The sequence below is a fragment of the Pongo abelii genome, chromosome 23, assembly GCF_028885655.2.
Source record: "Pongo abelii isolate AG06213 chromosome 23, NHGRI_mPonAbe1-v2.0_pri, whole genome shotgun sequence".
In the NCBI taxonomy this organism is placed as follows: domain Eukaryota; kingdom Metazoa; phylum Chordata; class Mammalia; order Primates; family Hominidae; genus Pongo; species Pongo abelii.
Window position 1 is genome coordinate 2,580,604 of NC_085929.1, and position 8,406 is coordinate 2,589,009.

Sequence of the window (8,406 nt, forward strand, 5' to 3'; positions counted from 1 at the left end):
GCCTCCTCGGCTCGGCGCCGCCGCTGCCTCCGGGGCTCTCAAGCGAACAGCAGTTTTTGTATTTTGAGCGAAGACGGAATTTCACCATATTGGCCGGGCTGGTCTCGAACTCCTGACCTAGCGATTCCCCCCACCCCTCCCCCTCCCCCTCCCCCGCCTCGGCCTCCCAAAGCGTGCCGGGAGTACGGGTGTCGGCCACCGCGCCCGGCCGATTCCTTCTTGTTTTCAATCTTCTTTTCTGCACGCTGCTGTGTGTGAGCATACGTATATCTATCTAGATAGATAGATACGTAGATATGGACACACGGACACGTACCTACACCGACGAAAATATCTAGTGATAAAACTAGACATTTCCATCATTCACACATGTGTATAGGATAGATGTTAATTTTAATGGATGAACGTGTATGACGTAAAAACCCATGTCATTTACATATACCTGTATATGTATATCCTTCGTTTATTATGGATTAACAATGTTCGTGTATTTATTTTCTTTTCTTTTGGGGCCTGCCTGATCTTCTCACTCTGGGCTCTGGTGACCTCAGGCTCCCAAGTAGCTGGGATGGGACTACAGGGATCTCTTAAGCCCGGGAGGCAGAGGCGAACGTGGGCTGTGATCGCGCGCCTCCACTCCACCTGGGCTGGGCTGGGCTGGAGAGAAAACGGTGGATTGTCATCTTCATTACCTTACCTTTTAGCTTTATTCGTACCCTCTTATTTGCTTCTTTATTCTCATGGGTTATTCTAGGTCATTGTCATGTTCATCGTTTGCTTGCTTGTTTCATTGGTTTCCTTCCTTCCCTGCCTTCCCGGCGGGGTCTTCCTCTGCCTCTGTCGCCCGGGATCACCCCAGCCTCGACGATTTCGAGCGGCCGTCCCGCGTCTCATCCCTCCCGTCCCCGTTCCCTGGGACTACGGGTGTGCACCACCACACCGGGTGACTTTTATGTTCTTTCTCATGTCTCACGTTTTCCGTAGGTAGGGAGGCAGGTATCTGTGTATGTGTGGATGTGAGTGAGATGGGGTCTGGGGTTCTGTCGTGTGGCCCGGGCTGGTCTCGGACTCCTGTTCTCGAGCGATCCGCCTGCCTGCCTCGGCCGCCCGCGCTGCTGCTGTGACAGGCGTGAGACGCTGCACCTGGCTCATTCTATAGTTCCCTGCCTGCCTGCCTGCCTGCCTGCCTGCCTGTCTGTCTGTCGATCGTCTTCTTTTTAGTACGGGTGTGCTCTCGCTTTGTTGTCCACGCTCTGGGCACACGTGATCGCTTTTTAAACTTCTATGATTATTATTATTGCAGGTGTCGTCTCACACGTCGAGGTGATCTCAAACGTCTACGCTCCGGCCATCCTTCCACGTCGGCCTCCCGGAGTGCTGGGATGACACGCGTGGGCACGGTACGCTCTGGTCGTATTTCTCGTGGGTCGGTTCTTTCCGTTTTACGCACGCAGAATGCGAACAGATAAAATTTTGAGACGCGTCTCACCGATCTCTCCCCTCCCCCTCCCCCTCCCCCTCCCCCTCCCCCTCCCCCTCCCCCTCCCCCTCCCCCTCCAGACGGAGTTTCACTCTTGTCGCCCAGGGTGGACTACGACGGCGTGATCTCGGCTCGCTGCGACCTCCGCCTCCCGGGTTCGAGTGATCCTCCTGCCTTGGCCTTCCTGAGGAGCTGGAATGACGGGGAAGCGCCATCGTGCCCGGCTGACTTTTATATTTTTAGTACAGATGGGGTTTCTCCGTCTTGGTCAGCCTGGTCTTGAGCTTCCGACCGTTGGACGATTTTAACTTTCTTGGTGGTTGCTTTTCTTTTTCTTTTTTTCTTTTCTTTTCTTTCCTTCTCCTCCCCCCACCCACTCCCCCTGTCCTCCTCGTCCTCCTCGTCCTCGTCCTCGTCCTCCTCCTCCTCCTCCTTTTTCATCTCTTTCAGCTGGGCTCTCCTACTTGTGTTGCTCAGTTGCTCACGCTGGTCTCCAACTCCTGCCCTTGACGCTTCTCCCCTCACACCCACCGTCTGGTTGTTGAGATGCGCACCTCTTGTAGAATGGAAAAGATGAAAAAAATAAAGACGGAGGTGAAAAGCACGGAGTGAACGTGTCTCTTGCCGTCTCCCGGGGTGTCCCTTGGACCCCGAGAGACGGAGGGAGCTTGGCTGAGTGGGTTTTCGTGGCTGAATCCTCCCGAGGGCCTCCTTCCCTCTCCCCCTTGTCCCCGCTTCTCCCCCGGCCGAGGCTCCCGCCGCCGCCGCCGTGGCATTTTCCGTAGGAGAGCTGTGGGAGAGGACCGACGCGGCTTCCGGATCTAGATCCCGCCGGACGTCTCTGGCTCGGCGTCCCCCGCCGGCTACCTGCCGCCTTCCGGGGAGCTCTGAGGCGCGTGCCCCCGGCCCCCGTCACGTCCCGCTACCCTCCCCCGGCTGGCCTTTGCCGGGAGACCCCGGGGGAACCGCGTGGACGCTGCTTTCCGACCCTCCGGCGAACACTTCCGCCGGATGCCCCGGGTGGGCCGGATGGGATGAGACTGGACCGCTCCGGACCGTGCTGTTCTTGGGGGTGGGTTGTCGTACAGGGTGGACCGGCGGCCCCGGCGTTGGAAAGGGTGCGCGGGGGTGGAGCTGTCACGTGGGATGCCCTCCTTCCCCTCGGCCTGCCTTCGGCTTCCTCGGGCGTGAAGACGACTTCCCGTCACGACCACTTTTCTCCCCTTTCTCCACCACACGGATGAGACGCATGAGAGGGAGAAACAGCTCCATAGATACTGCTGACCTTCATTTGTGGAATCCTCAGTCACCTACACACAGACAGGTGACTACACGGGGACCCAAATCGGACACCGTTTCCGGGTCCTCATGGTGGGATTCGTCGGTCTCTCTCTCTCTCTCTCTCTCTCTCTCTCTCTCTCTCTCTCTCTCTGTCACACACACACACACGATTTCCGTATCTAGTTCACAAAGCACACTCACTCACCCTTTCCCCGGTACGCAGGCTGAGTGAAACTCACCCCGCCCTCCACCCGTCGGCTGACGAAACCCCTTCTCTGTGATGTATGAACGAGACGGTCTGGGCCGGGCACGGTAGCTCACGCCTGTCACTCCGGCACTTTGGGAGGCCGAGGCGGCTGGATCGCTTCAGGCCGGGAGTTCCAGACCGACCGCGCTGGCCGACGCGGCGAAACCCCGTCTCTCTGAAAAATAGAACGGTGAGCCGGGCCTGGTGGCCTGGGCTTGGGATCACGACTGCTCGGGAGACTGGGGCGGGCGAGTGGCTCCGACCGGGGAGGCCGAGGTTGCGATGAGCTGAGATCGTGCCACGGCGATCCGGCCTGGATGACGCAGCGAGACCCTGTCTCGATAGAATCGTAATATTATTAGAAGGTGACTTGTGCCTGGTGATGGCCGCCTGTCGTCGCGGCTGAGAGGCTGCGATGAGGAGAAGATCGCTTGAGGCCCCGCGGGTCGAGGCTTCGGTCGGTCGGCCGTGACCCGCTGTATCCTGGGCGGTCACCGGTCGAGGACATAGGCCCCCTCCCCGTTTTCCTTTCTTTTCTTCCCTTCTCTTTTCTTCTCTTTTCTTCTTTCTTTCTTTCTTCTTTTTCCTTTCCTTCTTCCCCTCTTTCTTTCATGCCTTACTGCCTTCCTGCCTTTCTTCTTTCCTCCCTTACTCCCTTCCTCCCTTCCTTCTTTCCTCCCGCCTCGGCCTCCCAAAGTGCTGGGATGACTGGCGTGAGGCACCGTGCGTGCTTGGCCTAAAGAGACACCCTTTGAGAGTGAGACACGGGGAGCGCCTCCCGGTGATCTGATGGACTGATTGATTTAGAGACGGCATCTCACTCTGTCACCCCGGCAGTGGTGCCGTCGTAGCTCACTCACTGCAGCGTGGACGTTCCTGCACTCGAGCGATCCTTCCGCCTCAGCCTCCAGAGTACGGTACCCGGGACCACGGGCACGCGCCACTGTCCCCGGACCGTTTTTTTCTTCCCCCCCACCCCGAGACAGAGTTTCGCTCTGGTTGCCTAGACTGCGGTGCGGTGGCGCGATCTTGGCTCGCCGCAACCTCTGCCTCCCGGGTTCGAGCGATTCTCCCGCGTCGGCCTCCCGAGTAGCTGGGATGGCGGGCGGGCGCCGCCACGTCTGGCTGATGTGGTATTTTTCGTGGAGGCGGGGCTTCTCCGTGTGGCTCGGGCTGGACTCGAACTCCCGACCTCGGGTGATCGATCCGCCCTTCCCGGCCTCCCGAAGTGCTGGGATGACGGGCGTGAGCCACCGCGCCCGGCCTTCATTTTTCAATGTTTTTCCACGGACGGGGTCTCCTCGTTTTGTTGCCACCCTCCTGACCCGGCGTCTCAGAGTGCTGGCGTGACGGGCGTGAGCCACTGCGCCTGGACTCCGGGGAGTGATTCACGACCACGACCGCTGGACTGATTCTTTCTTTCTTTCTTTCTTTCTTTCTTTCTTTCTTTCTTTCTTTCTTTCTTTCTTTCTTTCTTTCTTTCTTTCTTTCTTTCTTTCTTTCTTTCTTTCTTTCTTTCTTTCTTTCTTTCTTTCTTTCTTTCTTTCTTTCTTTCTTTCTTTCTTTCTTTCTTTCTTTCTTTCTTTCTTTCTTTCTTTCTTTCTTTCTTTCTTTCTTTCTTTCTTTCTTTCTTTCTTTCTTTCTTTCTTTCTTTCTTTCTTTTTCTTTCTTTCTTTCTTTCCTTTCTTTCTTTCTTTCTTTCTCTTTCTTTCTTTCTTTCTTTCTTTCTTTCTTTCTTTCTTTCTTTCTTTCTTTCTTTCTTTCTTCTCTCTCTCTCTCTCTCTCTCTCTCTCTCTCTCTCTCTCTCTCTCTCTCTCTCTCTCTCTTTCTTTCTTTCTTTCTTTCTTTCTTTCTTTCTTCCTTCCTTTCTTTCTTTCTTATTTATGGATGGATGAATTCTTTTAGTATTGATTTGTGTATTTCTTTTCAGACGGAGTCTCGCTCTGGGCGAGGAGAGGCGAGGCGCATCGCTTTGGAAGCCGCGGCACCGCCTTCTGAAGCCCCATTCATATGCACAGAGCCCTATTCCCTTCCTGGAGTTGGAGCTGATGCCTTCCATAGCCTTGGGCTTCTCTCCATTTAGAAGCTTTGACAGGCGCAACCCCACCCAGAGGCTGGCTGCGGCTGAGGATTCCTGGGTGTGCTGGGGCTGGAAAGTGGGTCCCCTATTTTGGATACCTCGGCCGAGACATCCCCGGGCCCCCATCGCTTGCTCACCCTTTGAGATCCCCAGCCTCCGCCACCTTGCAGGCTCACCTCTTACTTTCATTTCTGTCTTTCTTCCTTTCTTGCGTTGGAGGAGGGGGTGCGGGAATGAGGGGGTGTGGGGGGGGAGGGGGTGCGGGGTGGGGACGGAGGGGAGCGTCCTAAGGGTCCATTTAGTGTCATGCCTATTTCACCACCACCACCACCGAAGATGAAAACAACCGTCGGCTAAATACCACCTGTTCTCATCTACAACTGGGAACTCATAGATGAGAGTTCTTGCGTGGGCAGAACGAGGGGGACCGGAGACGCGGGAGCCTACTTCAGGGAGGAGGGGTGGAAGGAGAGACAGCTTCGGGAAAAAAACAAAACACGAAAACTACCGGACACGGCGCTGAGTATCCGGGTGATGAAATCATCTGCACACTGAACACTGAACCCCCCCCCCCACCCCGTCACAAGTTTAAGTTTACCTATGACATAACACTCTTGCACATGTGTCTTCGAACAAGAAATAAAAGTTAGAGGGGAGAGGGGAGAGGAGGAGAGGAGGAGAGGAGGAGAGGAGGAGAGAGGAGAGAGAGAGAGAGAGAGAGAGAGAGAGAGAGAGAGAGAGAGAGAGATTGAGAGATTGAGAGAGAGAGAGAGAGAGAGAGAGAGACAGAGAGAGAGAGAGAGAGAGACAGAGATAAAACGAAACACCCGAAACACTAACGTTCACTGACAGTGCAGCATTTGGGCCTGTTCTTTTTTTTTTTTCTTCTTTTCTTTTTTTCGGACTGAGTCTCTCTCGCTCGGTCACCGAGGCTGTGGTGCAGTGGCGCTCTCTCGGCTCACTGAAACCTCTGCTTCCCGGCTTCCAGTGATTCTTCTTCGGTAGCCGGGATTACAGGCGCGCACCGCCACGGCCGGCTGATATTTCTATTTTTTGTAGACGCGGGGTTTCTCCGTGTTGGCCACGCTGGTATCGAACCCCTGACCTCAAAGGATCCGCCTTCCCGGGCCTCCCGAAGTGCTGGGACGACAGGCCTGAGCCGCCGGGATTTCAGCCTTTCAAAGCGTGGGCCCTGCCACCTTTCGCTGCGGCCCTGACGCTCAGAATGACGTGTCCTCTCTCCCATAGGTGGACTCCTTGAGTCCCCTATGCCGTTGCACTCTAGCCTGGGCGGCGAGAGCGAAACTCCGTCCCCCCCACCTCCCCACGCAAAAAGTAAATACATACATAAAGAGATAAGTAAGTAAGTAAATCGATAAAATCTCTACACATCACCTAGAAGTGTGTGTTCCCCTGAGTGATTTCTGAGAAATGGCACTGTACGCTGAACGCGGTGGCTCACGTCTGTCCTCCCGAGGTCGGGAGCTCCAGACCAGCCTGGCCAACATGGTGACACCCCGTCTCTACTGATAACGCGATACTGAGTAGGCCACGGTGGGGCGGGCACCTGTCGTCCCAGCTACTCGGGAGGCTGAGGCGGAAGGAAGAGTCGCTTGAACCTGGCAGGCGGAGGTTGCGGTGACCCGAGATCGCGCCACTGTGCTACAGCCTGAGCGACAGAGTGAGACTCGTTCTCCAAATAAATAAATAAATAAATAAATAAATAAATAAATGAGTAAATAAAAAGTAAATGAAAGAAAGAAAAAAAGAAAAGAACAGAAAAGAAAGAGAAAATGAAAGAAAAGGCACTGTATCGCTACTGGGCTAGGACCTTCTCTCTTTCTATCTGTTTCTCCCTGTCTCTCCCTGTTCGACTCTGTGTTTCTCTCTGTGTCTCGTTCTCTGTCTGTCTGTCTGTCTGTCTCTTTCTTTCTCTCTGTCTCTGTCTCTGTCTCTCTCTCTCTCTCTCTCTGCCTGTCTCACTGTGTCTGTCTTCTGTCTTACTCTCTTTCTCTACCCGTCTCTCTGTCTCTCTCTCTTTCTCTACCCGTCTCTCTGTCTCTCTCTCTCTCTCTCCCTCCCTGTCTGTGTCTCTCTCTCTCTCTTTCTGTATCTGTTTCTCTCTGTCCATCTCTGTTTTTCTCTGTCTGTCTCTTTCTCTGTCTGTCTGCCTCTCTTTTTCCGTGTCTCTCTCTCTCTCTCTCTCTCTCTCTGTGCCTATCTTCTTTCTTACTCTCTTTCTCTGCCTGCCTGTCTCTCTCTCTCTCTGTCTCTCCCTCCCTGTCTGTCTCTCTCTCTCTCTCTCTCTGCCTATCCTCTGTCTTACTGTCTTTCTCTGCCTGTCTGTCTCTCTCTCTCTCTGTCTCTCTGTGTCCGTATCCTTCTCTGCCTGCCTGTCTGCCTCTCTGTCTCTCTCCCTCCGTGTCTCTCTCTCTCTCTCCGTCTCTCTCTCTTTCTGTCTGCTTCTCTCTGTCTCTCTCTGTCTGTCTGTCTGTCTGTCTCTGCCTCCCTCTGTCTCTCTCCCTCCCTGTCTGTCTGTTTCTCTCTCTCTCTCTTTCTCTGTCTCTGTCTCTCTCTCTTTCTGTCTGTTTCTCTCTTTCTCTGTCTGTCTGTCTCTCTCTTTCTCTGTCTCGCTGTCTCTCTCTCTGGGCCTGTCTCTCTGTCTGTGCCTATCTTCTGTCTTACTCACTTTCTCTGCCTGTCTGTCTCTCTGTCTCTCTCTCTCTCTCTGTCTGTACCCCTCCCTCCCTGTCTGTCTGTTTCTCTCTCTCTGTCTCTGCCTCTGTCTCTCTCTGTTTCTGTTTCTGTCTGTCTCTCTCTGTCCATCTCTGTCTTTCTCTGTCTCTCCCTTTCTGTCTGTCTCTCTCTCTCCCTCTCTGTCTCTCTCTGCCTGTCTCTCTCACTGTGTCTGTCTTCCGTCTTACTCTCTTTCTCTGCCTATCTGTCTGTCGGTCTCTCTCTCTCTCTCTCTCTCTCTCTCTCTCTGTCTGTCTGTCTCCCTCCCTTTCTGTTTCTCTCTCTCTCAGTCTCTCTCTCTCCGTCTCTCTCTTTCTGTCTGTTTCTCTCTGTCTCTGTCTGTCTGTCTGTCTGTCTGTCTCTCTCTCTCTCTCTCTCTCTCTCTCTGTCTGTCTGTCTCTCTCCCTCCCCGTCTGTCTGTTTCTCTCTCTCTCTCTCTGTCTCTGTCTGTTTGTCTCTATCTCTCTCTGTCCATCTCTGTCTTTCTCTGCCTGTCTCTTTCTTTCTCTCTGTCTCTGTCTCTGTCTCTCTCTCTCTCTGCCTGTCTCTCTCACTGTGTCTGTCTTCTGTCTTACTCTCCTT